The sequence below is a fragment of the Macaca mulatta genome, chromosome 8 (assembly GCF_049350105.2).
Source record: "Macaca mulatta isolate MMU2019108-1 chromosome 8, T2T-MMU8v2.0, whole genome shotgun sequence".
NCBI classification, from domain to species: domain Eukaryota; kingdom Metazoa; phylum Chordata; class Mammalia; order Primates; family Cercopithecidae; genus Macaca; species Macaca mulatta.
This window is the reverse complement of record NC_133413.1, coordinates 95,023,545-95,044,848: the sequence shown is the minus strand read 5'-3', so window position 1 is coordinate 95,044,848 and position 21,304 is coordinate 95,023,545. Positions and strand designations below refer to the sequence as shown.

At 34.9% G+C, this 21,304-nt stretch overlaps 1 protein-coding gene and 1 non-coding gene across 10 annotated transcripts in view; both read right to left on the bottom strand.

The window, feature by feature from the left end:
- The window catches only part of RALYL (RALY RNA binding protein like), a 735,427-nt gene that overhangs the window by 481,208 nt on the left and 232,915 nt on the right, over nt 1-21,304 (bottom strand).
- On the bottom strand, nt 18,998-19,054 carry MIR7198 (microRNA mir-7198). Its single transcript, NR_128387.1, has one exon. It is a non-coding gene; the product is annotated as a microRNA mir-7198 (primary transcript).

Genomic DNA, 21,304 nt, shown 5'->3' with positions numbered 1-21,304 from the left:
ACCCTCAACTCCTGGCAACCACCATTCTATTCTCTGCCTCTATGAGTCTATTTTAGATTCCTCATATAAGTTAAATTCTGCAGTACTTGTTCTTCTTTGCATGGATTATTTCACTTAGCATAATGACTTCCAGGTTCATCCATGTTGTTGCATATGACAGGATTTTCCTTTAAGGCTGAATAATATTCCATTCTATATTTATACCTCATGTTTTAGCTATTATGAATCATGCTACAACAAACAGGGGAGTGCAAACAATCTTTGAGACCCTGATTTCAAATCTTTTGGATACATATCCAGAGTAGAAGTGCTAAACCCTATGGTAGCTCCATATTTACATTTTGAAGAACCTCCATGCTATTTTCTATAGCTGCTACAGAATTTTACATTCCCAACAGTGTGCAGGATTCTAATTTCTCCACATTCTTACCAACACTTGTTTTCTTATTATCCAACAATCCCCCCCACTGCGTATATAACCAAAGGAAATGAAATCAGTATGTTGTAGAGATCTCTGCACTACCATGTTTATTGCAGCATTGTTCACATTAGCCATGATATGAAATCAGCCTAAATGTCCATAAATGGATGAATGGATAATGTGGTAAAGACACGTAATGCAGTGCTATTCGGTCACACACATACACACACACACACACACACACACACACACACACACAAAAAAAAAAAAAAAAAAAGAAAGAAAGAAAGAAAGAAATCCTGCCATTTGCATCTCCATGAATGAACCTGGAGGACATTATTGTAGGTGAAAGCAGCAGGACAGAAAGACAAATTCTGTATGATCTCACTCAAATATGGAATCAAAAGAGGTTAGTACCATACAACTAGAGGGCAGAATAGTGGTTACCAGGGTCTTGGGTGGTTGTGTTGGTAGGAGTTGGGAAAATTCTGGTCAAAGGATGCAGAATTTCAATTAGACAGGAAGACTGTCTTTTGTTTCGGTATTTGATTATAGCCATCCGAACAAGTTTGGCGTGATAACTCACTATAATTTCATTTGCATTTCCCTCATAGTGATATTGAGCATTTTTTCATAGACCTGTTGGCCATGAACGAAAAAAAAAAAATCCTAACTTTGTGGTGAGTGGTGGGAGTCAGGATAGTATAGTATATTGGCCAAGTGCACAATTTGTGGAGTCAAAATGCCTGGCTTCCAGCACTGGTTCTGACACTCCTATCTGTGTGATGCCCCTTCCTGCCTTGCAGTTGTCCCCTCAGTGGAATGAGGCCTAACGGTCAAACCTTACAGGCTGTTGTGAGGGCTGAAGATGCTAATGCCTGTTAATCTGAGAAGATCCCAGGTGCACTGTAAGTATTCAGGACAAGCTGGCTACCATTATTAAATTCCTACCTCAGTCAGCTAATTCTCCCAGAGATTTTATGAGATCGGTATTACTGCCCTATTTTACAGAAGAATTCTTACTCAGGAACATTAAGTGACAAACCTCACACAACACAGGAAATAAGCAGGACATTACAAAGCCCAGCTGAGTGACTGAGGGACTCACACTCTGTCATTGATGGTGTGGAAGGCACTGTTCCATCTAAAGAAGCAGCGAGAAAACAGTGAAATTAACACCTGCTATTGAAGGTTATATTACAGGAACATTTTCCTCACCACCATAATCTGCTTTGAATATTAGTAAATAATTTACATACTTTTACTCATATATTCTGAAGCTATCTAGTAAGACATGTTTTAAAAATAGTTAAAACGTTAAAAATTCAAAATTGTCATTCATAATTTTATAAAAAGTACACCTGTGCCTTGTGCTGTACAATTTTACAAATAGCATGATTTTTTCCATAGCCAAATGTTTTACACTAGAGTAAACCACTGACACTCACTGGTTTCCTCCCAGTGGTTCTTATTGTCTTTATAAAGCTAGGTCTCAGGTGGAGAATAGATGTTTTTCTAGTCCTTTGCACATTGCCACTTTGTGAGTGACTTTTTTTCCTCTCTTTGAACAAAGAGAAAAGTACAATTGTATTTGAACTTAACAACAGAGTACAAAAAGAAACTCCATAAAGCAATGAATATTCTCCAAAGAAAATTATACAGTACTTGAATTGTCTTCAAATAACTAATGTTTAAAATAAATTACTGCACAGTAGAGGAAAATATATGCTTTTGAGTCCAAAAGAATTGGATTGAAGTTCTAGTTATGGTGACCCGAAAAATTTTTATCACTGTGTTTTCCATTTGCTCACTATAAAATAAAGGGAAGGTTATTCTGACCAATATATCAAATGTATGATTAATATAACTAGCAAGTTGTTTAGCATGGAATTACACACTCAACAAATGTTTTATCTTCTGTGGCAAATTTAACAGGACAAGTAAAGATCTGTGTTGTACATCTCCAGGAAAAATGGAACTCTTTTGTTTTTAAGCAAACTCTCCTAGAAGTCTATTTCCTATCTTTTCTTGTTTCTTTCTTCACCTTTCAGAGTAAAATGCAAAAACTTGGCAGACGGGCAATACATATGAGTTATCTGAAGGTAAAACTTTTGTCCATGTTCACGATTCCCCAGTGATAGTGCACAGGTGTTGTTGAAAAAGCAGATAGCAGACATCCTTTAACTCTCTTTGTCTAGTAAATGACATGTTTTGCTTTCATAATTGCTGATGGGAAATTTACATGCAGATTTAAGAAGCTAACACCCAGATACCACCTCCAATTCCCAAGCCTCTTCTAGCACATCAAATAATTTTTGAATGCTTACAGTGTGACAGTCATTCTATTTACAGGAAAGTTTAGGGGGATAGAGGACTCTCTTAACACTTTAAGAATGGCAAGTCAACCACCTCAGAAATAACCATGTGAAACAAACTAAAAATAGAGATGTTTATGTATCTGTATCTGTGTTTTTCACACACAAATATAATGTGGACTTTGGGGGAAAAATTATTTTTCTGTAAAAAGCATTTTAAAAATCTCATTTGTTTCAGCCCTCATTTAAAGTACTGGTCCGAAATGCATTGGGATTTCATTCAACATAGGAATAAAGATCAAAACTACAGCTACAATATCAGGTTTTTAAAGATGTCAAATCTCAACAGCACTAAACCAGTTCTTCATTGTTCGTATGTTATTCTTAGTTTGTAAGTACTCAGACAGCCTGTGCAATTCTTCACTGCTTCTTTTCTGCAATGATTTCCTTTTCAATGATTTAAGCAGTCTATTCTCAAAAGCAATGCTCAGAAATCCAATTACCATTCCAACACCATGCTTTTGTAAGCCTAGAGCATTAAGCCATAGAATATGCTTTTCTCGTGCCCCGTCCTCGCACCTCTCACTCAGCATTTCTCTATCGAAAGGGATTTTGGTTTTGTTTCCCTTTGCTTGGCTTTCATTAGATAAAGGAATGTGGTCATAAATTACTTTAAAACAATGGGGAAAATCTCTATAAATCTTTCATGTGTCAGTAAATCCTAGGGTATGTATAAATAAAAAAAATTGAATATGCAAATTTTCCCCTTGAAATAGTATTTGCTTTGCATTAAAGGTGGTTTATAAATTATAAGTCATAATGTATTAATAGACATAACTCACACAATATATTTCACATTGAATGCAGAGGTGGTCAGATAAATTAGGAAATGTAGAGTAGAGGGTACAATGGTAATTATACTATGCAAAGTAACTTCACCCCATATATGTTTTCTGTGTGAATTCCTTCATCTGCAGGTTACACTGTATGTGTCTCTGTATCTGCGTGCATCTTAGCATATGTGTGTGAGCAAATAAAAGGTTAGAAAAGGACAGAAACATAGTAAAATTTCTAATTTAATTTCTAGAAGCAATAGACAAAGATACTGACAAAGGGTCAAGGAAAGAGAGAAATCTTTAATTAGATTGAGGCTGACTACATCCATTTACATCAAGAACTCTGTTTAAGACTTTGTTTTACATTGAGCCATTTCTCACAGCCCTACTCAAGAAAAATAAGGAAAAAAGAGGTAAGTGATCTAAATCGTACATCTGAATTGAAACCAATTTTTCATACCCCACGTTAGGATGAATCCAAGATACATGTGAATCTCCTCAGAGGTGATGGAATTTTTATGTTTATAGAATCAAAAGCCCTCATGATTAATGACCATCTGGCTACTTTGATTGTCTTCTTATCTAACATTAGCTTTGGGAAACAAACTATGTTTAAAAAACGAAAGAAAACTATAACTAATAAAGAGTTTATATATTCTATAGAGTTATTTATTTTAAATAGTTTTGGTATAAACTTAAAATATATTGAACCACGTGTGTGTGTGTGTGTGTGTGTGTGTGTATGTGTGTGTGTGTGTATGAGAGAGACAGACAGAGAGAGAGAGAGAGAGAGAGAGAGAGAGAGAGAGAGAGAGAGAGAGAGAGAGAGATCCAGATCAATAAGACCTTGTTTGGTAAAAGTCTCTCTGGCAATCTTTATTTTACAGGTAAGGAATCTGAGACACACAGATTTGAAGATACATTCATTGCCTTAGCAATAATGAATTTCATGCCTCCTCTATCCAGGCAGTGTGGCAGTTACAGAAGATGAAACCGTGACCTGTACATATTTGCTTAATTTAAGAAGACCATAGTCAACACAGGTGAGGAGGGTAGAGATGGGTAATTACAAGACAATGTGAAAACTAGTTTGCAAGGATTATGAAGACAAAGCTAGAGTGGTAGAGGATAAGTGTCTAATCTGGCTAGGTGACTTGATGAAAGCTTCTCAGTAGTAGAAGAACAGGAGATATTCTGAGCAAAAGAAACAGTAGAGCATAATTAAGAGCACAGAGGAGAGACAGGACATTGGAAGATGAGTAACACATATGGCTAAGGCACAGAATGCCTAAGGGCCAGTAGTAAAAAATGATACTAAAGTATGGATTTTCAAAGTTTTGTTTTGTTTTTTTTTAAATGCATACATACCTTTGATATCATACTGTGGGTCAGTGTTTTCTCAAAATATAAGTTGTGGAACAATAGCAAGAGAAAAACACAGAATGCTTACTTAAAATGCACATTAATAGAACAAGCTTACAATCTAACTCTGTAGGATGTAGTCCAGAAACCTTCATTTTACCAAGTTTCCAATCACTAATGAGAAAGGCCTGCTATTATCAGTTTTGTTACCTAAAAAGGAGGATATGGAAACGGTGTGGAGAATGAACTAAAGGGCCTCAGGGTAGAAGCTGGAAGTCTAGTAGGGAGGCTACTGCCATAGCTGAGGCAAATGATGATGGTACATGCCATTGTGGTAAGGTACCAGTCTTCTCTAATGTACACACATTTGCTAGTTTCCACTGGGCGTATCTGGGGTGAACTGCCCCTTTAAATTTCGTCTTAGAAAATAAGCCTTTGATGGCTGCATAGTATTCCATGGTGTATATGTGCCACATTTTCTTAATCCAATCTGTCACTGATGGACATTTGGGTTGATTCCAAGTCTTTGCTATTGTGAATAGTGCTGCAATAAACATACGTGTGCATGTGTCTTTATAGCAGCATAATTTATAATCCTTTGGGTATATACCCAGTAATGGGATGGCTGGGTCATATGGTACATCTAGTTCTAGATCCTTGAGGAATCGCCATACTGTTTTCCATAACGGTTGAACTAGTTTACAATCCCACCAACAGTGTAAAAGTGTTCCTATTTCTCCACATCCTCTCCAGTACCTGCTGTTTCCTGACTTTTTAATGATCGCCATTCTAACTGGTGTGAGATGGTATCTCATTGTGGTTTTGATTTGCATTTCTCTGATGGCCAGTGATGATGAGCATTTTTTCATGTGTCTGTTGGCTGTATGAATGTCTTCTTTTGAGAAATGTCTGTTCATATCCTTTGCCCACTTTTTGATGGGGTTGTTTGTTTTTTTCTTGTAAATTTGTTTGAGTTTGCGTCCTTTGTAGGGACATGGATGCAGCTGGAAACCATCATTCTTAGCAAACTATCACAAGAACAGAAAACCAAACACCGCATGTTCTCACTCATAGGTGGGAACTGAACAATGAGATCACTTGGACTCAGGAAGGGGAACATCACACACAGGGGCCTATCATGGGGAGGGGGGAGGGATTGCATTGGGAGTTATACCTGATGTAAATGATGAGTTGATGGGTGCAGCACACCAACATGGCACAAGTATACATATATAACAAACCTGCACGTTATGCACATGTACCGTACAACTTAAAGTATAATAATAATAAATAAATAAATAAATAAATAAATAAATAAAAAAGAAAATAAGCCTTTGAAATTAGTAAAATTACATATATGTACCAATTTATCCATTCATCTATGAGTTGTTTCCATATCTTGGCTTTGTAAATAACACTACAATGAATACGACATGGGAGTGCACATATCTTTTTTTCTTTTCTTTTTTTTAGATGGAGTTTTGCTTTTGTCACCCAGGCCGGGGTGAAATGGCACGATCTTGGCTCACTGCAACCTCTGCCTCCCGGGTTCAAGCAGCTAGGACTACAGGCATGAGCCACCACATCCGGCTAATTTTTGTATTTTTAGTAGAGAGGAAGTTTCACCATCTTGCCTGGTCTAGATGATCCACCCGCCTCGGCCTCCCAAACTGCTGGGATTAGAGGCGTGAGCCACCGATCCAGCCAAGTGCAGCCTTCTTTATGAGGTGGTGATTTCATTTCCTTTAGGGATGTGCCCATAAGATCATATGGTAGTCCCATTTTTAATTTATTTATAAACCTCCATACTGTCTCCATAATGGCTGTACCAAACTTCATTCCCACCAACAGCATGCAAGAGTTCCCTTTCCCCACATCCTCTTCAACATTTCTTATCTTTTGGCTTTTAGATAACAGCCATCCTGACAGGTATGAGGTGGTATCTCACAGTAGTTTTGATTTGCATTTCTCTGATGATTAATGGTGCTCATTAATCTGTTGGCCATTTTCAGCGTCTTCTTTTGAAAAAATGTCTAGTCAGGTCTTTTGCCCATTTTTAAATCAGTTTATTTGTTTTTCCACAATTCAGTTGTCACTAAAAAAGGACAAGATCTTGTCATTTGCTACAACATGGACAGGACTGGAGTACATTATGCTTAGTGAATTATGTCAGACATAGAAAGGAAAGTATTGCATGATCTCACTTATATGTAAAATCTAAACACACACACACACACACACACACAGAGGGAGAGAGAGTGAGAGAGCGCGCGTGAGACAGCGCGCGTGAGAGAGGGAGAGCTAGAGCCAGAGAGAGAGGGGGAGAGAGAGAGTGAGAGAGCGAGAGAGAGCGAGAGAGAGCAAGAGAGAGCAAGAGAGAGCAAGAGAGAGCGAGAGAGAGCGCGAGAGAGAGCGAGAGAGCGAGCGAGAGAGAGCAAAAGAGTAGTTACAACGGGCAGGAGGCAGGAGGAATGGGGAAATGTAGATTGGTGGGTACAAAGTAGCAAATATGTAGGATGCAAGAGTGTAGAGATCTAACCTACAAATGAAGGCTATAGGTAGTCAAATTGTGTTGTATATGAGATTCATGCTAAATAAGTAGATTTTAGCTGCTCTTGTAACAAAAACAAACTAAAAATAATGGGTAACTATGTGAGATGATGGATATATTAACTTGCTTCACTGCAGTAACCTTTTTACTATCTATATGTATCCCATAATGTCATGTTGTATACCTTAAATATACACATTAAAATTTATTTAAATAAATACATTTCATTAAGTAAATAAATTAGTAAAAACATTTGGGTTCTCAGTTCAAGCAGATATGAGAGAGATTTCAGCCACACATGATATAAAGGGATAGACTGTTATCCTGGATTCCTCTGTATTTCGGACAATATACATACTCTTTATTTCCTAGTTCCAATGACCCCAAGGGATGCTGCAAAAATGCTGTACTGGTAGCAACCAAACCCTAAATTCTCACCTCAAGTTCTATCAATAGCTGACTAACTTTCAAGCAACACACACACACGCGCGCGCGCACACACACACACACACACACACACACACACACACACACACTACTGGCTTTCTAAAAATTGAGGCTGCAATTGCATCCCATCGTTGGATTGATCATGTTTCTGAAGGGTCTCTGGAGTGACAATCTTCCAATGGCATCAGGATAGGATATTAGGTTTAATAATCAGCTGGAGAGAAAAATTTATAACTGCTGTTTTGGAAAATTGGACAAGTGGCTGTATAAGAGTTCATAGAAGTTAAGACCATAAATTTGTAGTAGCAGCTATAACAGACTTCTCAGGATAGTACTAGCCAAGTAAATTATTAGATGAAGGCAGGTTTTAGGGATAATGACACAGATGCAGAATGGGATAAAGACAATGAAAGTATTGGAAAGTCACTGAGTTCCAGGCAGAACAAAGGAAGCAAAGGAAGCAAACCCAGAAGGGATGGCAGAAAGTGAGTTTGCTAAAGCAGAATGGAGGTGGCAGACATTAATACCAAAAGGCTCAAGAAAACTTAAGGAGCCCTCGTGATGTCATAAATTATGCTGAACAAGAAGACTATGAGCCACAAATGAAAGTCCTCTGTGAATATACAAGGAGGCCACAAGAATGAATAAAGAGTAGCATGGCTGGAGGGAATAGACACAGAAAAGGGGTTGGACTACCAATCTGGGAAGTGGCAAGGGAAACTGAATTGCTCACAATATCCTCTTTTCACCTTATCTTTTTTATATACAGAGTTGGAGAGAAATCATATCTGCAACAAGAGACGCATGTAAAATAATTCTATTAAAGAGAGAACTAGGCTGCAGTTGGGATAAGAAAACATTGGGAATTATTAGGGAGATACTTAAGACAATGCAAGGGAAGCCTACTTCACATGGAAATGAGGTTTCAGGTGATAAAATGGAAAAAAAAAATCCAAAAAATGGCAGCGCTTTAAGCAAGTTAAAGAGAACATCTGATGCAAAAGGTTGGTTTGTGGAGGGAGACAGAAAGACAGTGAATCAACTGAACTTAAATAAACTAATGGTATTGCATGTAAAACTTGAAGACTAAGTTCAAGGTCCCAATGAATATAGATTTTAATGATGTACTGAGTTTGGAGTTTATAGACACAAAACTTCATTCTAACAATAGAATGATTCATTTCTTTTTTCGGGGGGAGAGGGAGAAGGTAATTCATGTAAGGATGTAGAGAAGACCATAGTCATTAAAAAATAAAACTGTACCTGGAGTGTTGTTGATGCCTTAAAGAAAGAAAGGAGTAAATACAAGAGCACAGCTACTCATTTTAGGGTCCTTCTTCTGTTTTTTTCACCCTCCTGCTAAACTAATTCTAGTCAAATAATGGCGGTTCTAGACATCATGCAAAATAAATTGTCATAGACATTTGTAATACTAGCTAACACTCACTGAGTGCCTAATGTGTGCCAGGGTATTTCATATGAATTATTTCATTTTAATTCCATAAGAAGTCTATGTGGAAGGCTTTATTATAACTTCCAAGTTACAGATGAGGAAGCAGATACATAGACTGGTTAAATACTGTGCCCAAAGTTCCGTAATCAGTAACTATCATAGTCACAATTAAAACCCAACCATTCTGACCCCATATTTTTAGGCACCATGCTGTATGAGGATGCCCTATGTTGGACACTATAGATCTTGTCAAAAACGAATAACGAATACTTTGGAACTTTAATCAGAATATAAAGAGGTCAATTACTTGTGTGTTGGGAAAACCAGGTGATGCATTACAGGTCGGATTTGTATTTCCATATTTTCTTTAAACTGATCATCCCCTGTTGGGCAACTTAGTGGGGGAAAAGATCTTTATGTCTTCAGGTAGGTGCTTTTACTGAATAATAATAATAAAAAGAACAGAATAGAAAAGCAAAATTATTTTAATTTCCAAAAGCCGAAGTCTTGAGACTATCAATAGAATTTTTTAAATACTTACTAGGATTTTAATATCTTCCCATTTGAGAAGTGCTCGGAGTTTTCTGGATTTAGAGGGGAAATAAAGAATTGGAGAGGGGAAAAATATAAATATGGAAATGGCATGTCTCTGATGTACATCCTTTGTCTTTTCTCCTCTTCCCTGATATAACATTAGGATATTTAAGTGTGGGAAATCTGGCCTAAAAGGAGTCCACACTCTTGATATCTGAAGACAGCAATCTCCCATTGTAGTGAGAATAAAAAGAGAGGTGATTACAGTCCCAGCAATGAGGAATATGGAAAACTCAGTTGATCTAGGAAGGTACACCACAAAAGAAAAAAAAAAAAAAAAAGACTATAGGACCGGATATCTTTCTTTGCTTTTATTATACTGTGTCAACCTCCCAAATTTAGTTGCAACCCAATAGAAAAGTAGTGCCACCATCAAAAGAAAATAAGTCAAGCTCTTTTCCCCAGTATTTTCTTTCCCTCTACCAAATACTGAGGATTCTGATTCAGACTTTCTAATTCGTGTCCTCTAAGGAAGATCCTATCTTGCCCAAGAGATTATCACATCTTAGGACATGGAGAATCAGAAAATAACAGACTTTCTTATTATTTTTTTAAACATTAAGAAAAGGTCAATAGTCTCCAACAGTATCTTAAAAATACTATTTTTTTTCTTCTCATAACCAGAGCACATATTACAGGTGCTTTCATGCCTTCTCAAAGCACCCTCTCAAATTCATCTTGTTTCCTCTTTTTTGTTCTAGTTCCTGCCTATTTAACTACTATATACCCATTGCCTGGCACTATGCCATGCATAAGGTAGACATTCCATACCACTGGTTACTTGCACTTTGAAAAGTAACAAGAAAAGGAAGGAAAAAAGGAAGAAAATAAGAGAAGTTAAAATGTTGGTTATTTGGTAGCTTATTTTCCCTATATGAAGACATTGTACAAAACAAAAAGTAAGAAGGCTACACTTTCATATGTATGCATTTACCAGAATTCCTTCCTTTGCAACTTTGTTTAAGAATTGAGTAAAGTATATTGTCTTTTATTCTAGATACACTAACCATAAGATTTGGTATCCAAACTAGAATGCATTTAGGAGTAAAAAGGTCATTATTAATATTTTGTTTTCTGAAAGAGTGCTGAAACTGTTATAATACTGAGACTGCCATAATAAGGCAAATTAGGAAAATGGTCATTCTAATTTTTGATGACCTTCAGGAAAACTGAACTCCTACAATCCAATGTATTATTTCTGCAAAGGTAAAAGTAATCCCATAATTACACATGAAAAAAAAAAAAAAAAGATTTCAAATACTTGTAAAAATGTCACTTTCCACTGTCCCTCTTTTTCTTTCAGTTCCTTGAAAGCACCAACACTTTTTCATTTATTCTTCTCTCTTCCTATGGGAACTATTTGCCCACTTACTACTTCCTAAATGCCACCTTCTCAGGAGACCCTTACCTGCCCCTGGGCCTTTATCCACCTCCACTCCTCCACAGACTAGTTTAGATCCCTGGATTACTGCACTTACCACAGGTTGAATTTTACAATTATTTGCATGATATTTAATGTCTGTCTTGATCAGTAGCTCTTAGGTGTGATGAGGACCAGAATGAGGTATAATTTTGTCTATTTTTGTATTCCCAGCTTTTATGATTGCATCTGGTACAGAGTGAATGCTCAATAAATGTTGAAAGAATGAAAAATAGTGAACAAATAAAACCAGTGGATAAATGAAGGATACGCTTTCATTGCCAAAGGGTGTTAATTAGGTAAGAGATCTCAAAATGCCAACTAAGCAGTAAATTTATATGATACAAACATATCCACAAGCTATTTGTACCTTGTCTTTAAATGATCCTTCGTCAGTCACTTTCACTGGCATTACAAAGTTCTGAAATCCAGACATGAATCGGAGACTTGACCATGAAAAGATACTCATAGCTGAGAGCACTGACAAGTGTGTTAGAGATTTTTAACACTTATTGAATGAAGAGGATTTGTGTTAATATTAAAGAATCAGTGCATTTCTTATAAAAACAATACAAATACAAAAACACTAAGTACATATACAAACACATACACACTTATACATATTAAGATTAAGTAATTAAGTACTATTGTAATGCAATATAGCAATTTGCTTTTATTACTTTTTTGTTAGGTATACCGGAAAACAAAAAAACAACCAACAAACAAAAAAACCAGTGTCTCCTAGATGTTGTCTGTGCATAAAGCAATAGTGCCCCTAGGGCACAGAGGATTTTAATAATTTTTTCAGAATTGCAGAATGGACTGGCAGATACTGGCAAAGAAACTGGTGAGCAAATTTCTGGATTAACTAAAAGAGTGTTGGCCGGGCACGGTGGCTCACGCCTGTAATTCCAGCACTTTGGGAGGCCGAGGCGGGTCAATCACGAGGTCAGGAGTTCCAGACCAGCACAGCCAACATGGCGAAACCCCATCTCTACTAAAGATACAAAAATTAACCGGGTGTGGTGGCAGGTGCCTGTAATCCCAGTTACTAGGGAGGCTGAGGAAGGAGAATTGTTTGACCTAGGAGGCGGAGGTTGCAGTGAGCCAAGATTGCACCATTGCACTCTATCCTAGGCGACAGAATGAGTCTCCATTTCAAAAGAAAAAAAAAAAAAAAGAGTATCTACAAGTAGAATAACTTCCATTTTTAACAAAACAGAGGCAGAATATTAGAGTGAAGGGAATATTAAGTACCCGAATGCTAATTCCAATTCTACTAGTAAGAAATCACAATAACCCTAAAACCCTCTCTATAAGACTAAACGCATGAGTAGGTATTTTCAGTCTTGACAGACCATTCCAGTGACCTATGGCTTTAAAAATTATAATTCAGGACCCATCCTGAACTTGGATTTTAGAGCTGCCAGTGATAGAGTTCTGACCTTGTGCCTCAAGTGCTTCCGATGATTACCACAAACATTCAGGGGTAAGAACCACGGAAGAAGTAAAACATTCATCTCCCTTGGCCCATGTTTCCTGAGCTGTATAAGTGGGTTGCTGTATAGAACTCTAAGGTCTCTTTTAGAACAATACTTTTATGATTGAGGAATAATAAAGTATAAGCACCAGCAAGCCATGGGAAAATGCAAACAGACACACAAACAAATAAAAACAATTCATTTCCCAGTATTAGGAAATTTTGCCTGCAGCTACAAAATGGCACTCAGTATTTTTATAAAAACTAAACTTTTAATTACTAAGCAAGTGTTGATAGTTGAATCTTAAATATACTTGCACGTCAACTATGCTCAAAATCATTTATCTTAGAAGTAACCAAATCATAGTGGAAGGCACAAAAACAGGAATAATAGATGATCTAACCGTATTATACACCAGTTAAAATATTTAGTTTACCTCTTCTTTAATTCCCTTCACCTGCCATTATAGAAACCAAAAATGTTTAGTCATTTGAAGCACAGATGCAAGTAAACTTTCAGAGTAACAGTCACATGTGGTCAAAAGAGGCTATTTTTAGCATACCTTATAAAATGCACATTAATGAAATATAGATAAAACGAAGAATGACATCAGGAGGAGGCCAAAGTGAACAAAAATGGCAAAAATATTAATTTTCTTTGCTACAAAGAATAACTATTGATAGAGTAATTTATATTAACAGATATGAAAATGGTTTTCATGAAAAACTTATAAATGTTTAAAATGTCATGGACATGGGATTAAAGGAAAATCATAAATCTCATCAGGGACAAAATGGAAGGAATTTTTTCAGATCATTTTTCTATTGAACTCAATAGAAGTTTAGCTTGAATATGCCTTTAATTACTCCATATTTTGATTCCTTGATTTCAACAAAAAGGGTCTGAGGTTACTTAGAAAAATCCTAGCATACTCTAATGAGATTTTCAGTAAATAGAAAAACTGTCATATATGCCATACGAAGACAAATAAGGTTCAAAGTAATAAAATATGTGGTCCAGCAAGATCTATGCTACAGATTTAATGATGATGACAATAATTTGGTTCATGATTCAAAATAGGAAATAAGCTGATATTGATTTCACTAAGAACTGCTTCTCATAACACTAATTCTATATGGAAATCATTAGTAAAATGAAGATTATCTGTTCAATTAATGGAAAATCTTATGAATTTATCCTTTACTTTGAGTGAATCATGAGGTAGTAGTTATAATATCTTGGCACTTTTATGGATGTTCTAATTGAAGATTAATTTTGAAAACTTTAAATATAAGGTTTATACAAAGAATATATTACAAAAACTCATTAAATAAGGCAAAGTGAGATACTTTTTTCATATGCAAAACATATAGTGAAAGATGTTCAAATGTCCATATAAGTTACACAGCTCATCCCAAACCATATCTAAATATACAGAATTTGGGTATCAATGTAATAACAGTGTCTAATAACAGGAGGGATTTTTTTTCTCCATCAGTAAACATACAATGTACAGCTGGACTAATACCTAATTTTTCCCAAATAACCAAAATGTTTCTAAAAATACATAATAGTTATTTATAATTCTTTGAAATTAGTAAAACTGTTATATAAAATGTAAAAATAACCAAAAAATATTAAAGCTTTAAAAACTCCTTAGATCTTTAAAAATTCCCAGAACTTGATCACAGTGGTCTTAAAGTTACTATTTTTATTGAGACCTCTAAGTTATTTTGTCAAATATTTTGAAGAACCAGAAAAAATTAATTACATATATAATTATATATTTAGTATCTAATTAGTAATATATATACAATTAAGATTATAAAATAGCAGTGAGAAAGGGATGATAGTAAGCATTTAATTAGGGAAAACCTTTATTAATTCTTTTTGCTTCTTCTCTGTTGCATTCTTTCTCTTTGCTTCCTTATCTTACCTTTCCTTTTAGTGAATTTGATTTCTATCTTCCAGACGGTAGGACTTTGCTCTCATAACCACTTGGTAAGGTCACCAATTACTGGGTGCACCTTGGAATTTCAGGTCAAAATGTTTTACTTTAGACTATGTGTCCCTACTTGAGCCCAGTTCCTTGTGCCATTAACTGTTAGAGAATCGTAGTTACCTGGGTCCTTAATGACAAAGCTCTGTCTGCATATCTAAATCTATTTTCTCTCTAAGGAGCCAAGAAAATATCTACCTAATTGCTTTTAGCATAAAAGTTATCTGAGAGAGATTAGAGAGATTGCAGATTAGTTTTATCATTAACATAGAGGCTGAAATTAAAGGAAAAGGAATCTATACTTAGGAAGCTATTAAAGGGGTAAAAATGGGACCTCAGTATCCCAACTAGTAGTAATCATCTTACAAGGCAAACACCTTTGGGATTCACAATTCACTTGTGATATAAATGAAACCCAGAGTGAAATCTCTTCAGACCAAAATATGTCCTGATTTCCTGAATAAGGGACAATCTATAATCCATGTGAGAAAGAGAATCTAAGTGAACTCTCAGGTAAAGAACATAGATAACACATTGGCTTTTATTATAGTCAGAAAATATGTTATTACTATCAGAAAAAACAAAAATAAAATTTTAATGAGCACCTACAAACTCTAAGAATCTCAGCTTGTCTGCTTTTCCAAATTTGATAAAATCCCTTCTGATAACCTGACACTTCTTCATAGCTTTAAATATAATTTGTACTTTGATTTGTACCTTTGTATTTTTTTTTTTTGCTTTCTAGACAATAAGAAATATAATTATCATTGTCCTTTAAAGTCAAACAACACAATTAGTTTTTAATAGGGTTTCAATAGATATTTGCTGGAATAATGAATTTTAGATACAGTGAAAATTAATAACAGCTAGTATTGTTAGTACTTAGCATGTGGCAGGCACTTCTAAGCATTCTGTGTATATTAACATACTTCTTTACTGTACTAGAGATTTTTTTTTTATAATTTACACATGAGGACACAGAGGCAAGTTTAAGTCTTCGGACAGTTGTCATACAGCTTGTAAGTGGCGAGGGTGACATTTAAGTCCAGGAAGTCTGGCCCCTGACCCTGTGCTCCTAATCATTATTTTATTCAGTAATTTTTGAATAGTAGAAGACATATGATGATTTTCAACCGTTGGCAAAATACATTCAAAGGCAAGCAATTTTACTGAAATAAAAGTATTTAAACAAATAATCAATGGTTGGATCTTTGCCCACTATTCACTAGGGGAAAAGATAAATAATAGTTATTATTACGTGCCTGATATTTTGTTAAATGCTTTACACAGATTATCTCATTTAATCCTCAGGACGGTGAGATGATGAGGATGTGTTTGATAAAGCAACTTGAAGACAGATAGAAGCAGTATGATGACACTCAGAACTGTTAACTTTTAGAAAAGTCACTGAAACAACTACAAAATGGAGTCACTAGAAAATGAAAACAAGGAAATAAAATACTATAAAACATCAACTGGGAACTCATCTGAAGTGTCCTGGGTAGTGGACCCCATCAGCAAGATGGGATTGTTTTGTCCAGCGATGTTCTATAGTTTAAGCATGAAAGTGGAGAAAGCAGACATTGGGGTGGATATTCTTAATGATAATATCATGGGAAAAACTAAAGTTCAAAATATTTGATTATTAAAAAAAGATATTTTTGAGAAAATTTGTTCTGATTATTACCACATTCCCATTGATATGGTGTTAATTACATTTTTAAACAGATTTTGAAAAAAATTTGCATTCTCATATTGTCTAAATCAAGATTATTTATTGATCTTGGGTGCTTTTGAAATAAGAAATACTTCCTGCTTTCAGTGAAAAGGCCATAACTTACTAAAATAAGATTCGTCCAAGAGTTTATTTCCTTTCTCATTTTGTATGTATGTCATAAACTGGGAATTCAAGCAGAATATAAACTCCTATTCATTCTTTAATATTCCAACTTAAATTTGGGGTAATATTTTCTTTAACAGATAAGAAAATGACAGTAATAATATAGATGCAATTTTATCAAACATAGAAAACGTTTCGTATTAAATCTTTTTTTGTTTTATTTAATCTAAAAAACGCTCAAAAATAATATAATGCCAATATAGTATATTAAATGGGGCCATTATATATTGGAATGTGATCTTAATCAGTTTTTTAAAACTACATATTGTAAACAATAATGTCCTGATATTTTAACTGGTTTATAATTTAACAGTTTACATGTGGAAAAAATTATCCAAAAATTATAAGGCAGAGAAAAGAGGGATCTTTTTAAAGAAATAATGTACCGATGAAAGCTTACACTTATTACGCCTAATATATGACAGATACACTCTGTTAAGTGTTTTATATTAATTAAATCATTTACTTATCTGTTCTGGATTATGCAGTTATTACCATAATGAATCCCATTTTACAGATGAGAACAGTGACGAATAGGCTGGTTAGAAATGTAAGCCTTGTTTCAAAAGCCACAGAGTTTTTTTAATCAGAATTTGAACCTACGCAAGCTGGTTCTAGAGTACAGATTCTTAGCATCATTTGACACTGCTTCTCCTACATTACTATGAACAAAAAAGAAAGCATATATACACTTAAATTCAGGAGTAGCTAAATTATCAGGGAGTATTTTTCATGTTTAACAATTAAAAACCTACATCTGACATGTAAGCACTCAAAGAATACTGTGGGAATTTCAAGTGAAAATAATGTTTATCTCTAAAAATACCTCAGAAGTTGTTTTTCAGATCATTATATTTACCAGAGACCATATTAATAGAAGATTTTAAGATTCTGTGGCTGGGTCATTTCTGGGTTTAGTTCCATTCTCAGTCAAATAATGACATGTCATTTGTTCTACAACATCACAGAACCATTAGAATATAAAAGAGTTTTCTGGATTACAAGATGAAATATGATTTTAAAACTTCATGGAACACATACTTAATTCTTCATAGGTTTAGAAGAAGTGGATTTGTGCTCTAAAAGAAAGAATAGAGATACCTGGTAATGTGTTAAGATTTCATCATGGTCTTTAGGGTCTTAGTTGAAGTACATATTGTTTTAGAAGACAGCAATCTTTGGTCTAGTACAAGAGCAGTATATGATGGAAAAAGTCTCATATCAATCATTTTTCATTTAAAAATGTCATAAACTTAAGTGAGAATCATTAATACACAGACATTATTTCTTTTCACTGGGCCTCAGATTTCTTAGTCTATAAAGTGCAATTATATTAAATGAGCTCTATGATAGCTCTCCTCTGAAGTTCTATTACTGGAAAACTTAAAATCAGGTGGCCCACCAGAATAATTATTTGTCCCTGTTTTCCAGAAGCTGTCTCCTTTTTCACCTGGTGTTCTGGAGTGATTATTAAGAGCATCCTTTTCCTCTCAGTAGTGTCCAGTTTGGGTAATTAATTATACACATTGTAAAGAATCAGAGATATATTAGAGCTAATTTTCACTTATTAATATTTATCCTAGAGCACTCAATACAATATTTGAGTAATTTTGAATACCTAATAGATAAATTAACATATACATGAGTAAATGACAACTCAATGAAATAAAATCACCTGCTCTGATAAACATTTAGCATACTTTCAATTGTTAAAATATTTGATATTAGTTTATACAAGATTATGCAGGATCTAGTAATGGGTGGACATGGCTTCTAATCTTAGTCATTTACTCACTTGGGGAAGTCAAACTTACATTTTCTTTTCTCATCACATAATTGAGAGATAATTATACCACTACGTTTTCCATATCAGAATGACTAAAGTTAATTATAGCATTTTGCTAAGCATTTAAGGGTGATAGCATTCAAAATATTTTTTTAAAAGGTTAATGCACAGCTTCCTTTTTTTTTCTTACATAGTTATATGTAGCGTTGCCATATTTAGCAAACAGAATACGTAAAATCTGGTTAAATTTAAATTTCAGGTAAATACAGAATAATATTTTAGTGCTAATATATTCTACATATAGCACTGGCGTCCTACATTTTATCTGATAACACTACCTCCATGGCATTCTTATTCTTAGATTTCTTGACTAATGACTACTAGTGATGACTACTGAAGAACAAGTGTCCATGGCTGTTTCCTCCATGCAATCATTCAGGAACCCAGCTGTTGAAGATGGAAGAGCCCCAACCCACCTGGGTTCCTGAATGACTTCATGGAGAGCTTCCCTGGACAATGGTTCATCCGCCCCATGCTGCTATATGAAATAAGAAGTAAGCGTCTGTTGTTTTGTGCCATTACATGGATTTGGGGTTTATTAGTACAGCAGCTGGGCTTGCCTAAATAATGGAGTTCTTAAAATGATATCATTACAGGTATAATTAAAATAATAAAAATGTTTTTTAAAAAACTTTCTTTTTTAAGTAAAATAAGGTTTCACAGTGTTCTTATTCTTGGTTTATTAGGCTAATGACTATAAAATGTTTTGAGATATGTCATAGTGGTTAGGAATAGTCTCTAGAGACAGCCCTGGATTTATATTCTAGTCTTGCCACTTGCCTTGGACAATTTGTTTACAATTACCAAACCTCAATTTCTTCATCTATGTAATGACGATTAGAGTATTCCTTAATTAATAGGGTTGCTATGAAAATTGAGATAATGCTGAGCCTGTTTCATAGAAGCAATCAATGATTTTAGCTAATATTGTTATTATTCTCATGAAAAATGTTTGACATATTTTCTTAGTAGTATCAGTTTTGCAAACTGAATGAATTTTAAAAGCTTATCATTTATAATTTCTTTTTCTTGTAAAAGTTGATTCTGCCTTTAGAGAATTTGTTTTCCTGAAACCCATCTATGTAACAACAGAATATAGGTAAATATGTTTATTTGTTACAGAGACATAGGGAAATGTATTACATCAAGAGATATGTAAAAGTATATGGGGTAGTGAACCTGTTCAGTTTTGAGCCAAAGTATTTTCATTACCTTTGCAAATTATTTATCTTAACATTGTAGATACTGATAATTGTTGATAACTGAATAAGAATGATAGACACATGGGGATTCCTTCATTCACTCATTGTCTCTACTTTTGCATATTTGAAATTTATCATAATGAAAAGTTTTTTTTTCAAAATAAGATACTGTTTAATGCTTTCATATTTTCTTAAATATGGAACTATTTCCCATGATGAGGAAAGGCAGCAAACTATGTAGTGGTGTGGTCTTCCCAACACAAGTATTGAGTACTTATCATTTGCCAGGCACTCTTTCGTGTGCCATTTATACAGTGCCTGATTTCACACTCAGACTAAACCTATGCTGTATCATCATAATTATTTCCATTCCATAGATATGGAAATGGCAGATGACGACTTTGAATAGCTCATTCAAGGCCACACAGAATGTATTCTCGTGTGTGTGTTTGTGTGTGTACGCGCGTGTGTGTGTATATATATAGAGAGAGAGAGAGGGAGAGAGAGGGGGAGGGGAGAGACAGAGAGGGGGGGGGGGAGAGAGAGAGAGAGAGAGAGAACAAACAAAAAATATCAGCAATGTTCCTGTGTTGCTATGCAAGGTTTCTTTCTGTTTCCAGATGCTTCAAGGTCTATTAAAATTATTCTGCTTATGTCTGCACAGGCACTCTTTTGAAGATTATATTTGAAAACTAGAAGTTTTGACAGTGTAATCACCCACCATCTCCTTTCAATGCCAAAAGGACAAATTCCAGCAAATACTGAATGCATGAGGTTCTTTAAAGCTTCCAGAAACTATTGGTATTTTATTCACTTCAACAAGCCTTAGACTCCTAGGGCCCATGGTAGTCAAAATGTTTCCTGATTACATAAACTTAATTTAGGTATTCAGTTTTGATGTTACTAGGTAAGAGGTTGTATGCATATGTTTGTGTAAATGGTTTATTCAAAATGGTTATATCAAAAGAAAATGCCCAGAAGTGCCACCTCTTATTTTCCACTTACCCAGCACTTTCTGATCCAGAATATATTTGAATATATTTACCTAATATTATATTCCCAAATGTTATGTAGTAAACCAAGCAGAAGATAGGGATTTTTCTCCATTTACGTTTCATCACTACTCCCACATGGCTTCATATTGCCAAGTTGATTTTCAAAGTGGGTGTAAAACCCAAGGTCACAAGAGGTAATATAACTGGACTTCCTAAATCCTGAAAATCCATAATCTCTCTGGAAAGAGAGAATAATAAGCACTTAGATATGCATACATACATAACACTTAGGTATATTACATACAGAATTTCAGCTATCGAACATTTACACTACTTGTATAGCCATTTAAGAACATGAAAAAAATAATGCTCTGAAGATGCCTTAAGAAATGTAAGCATACATATAACAGTTCATCTAGAACTAGATGTACCATATGACCCAGCCATCCCATTACTGGGGATATACCCAAAGGATTATAAAT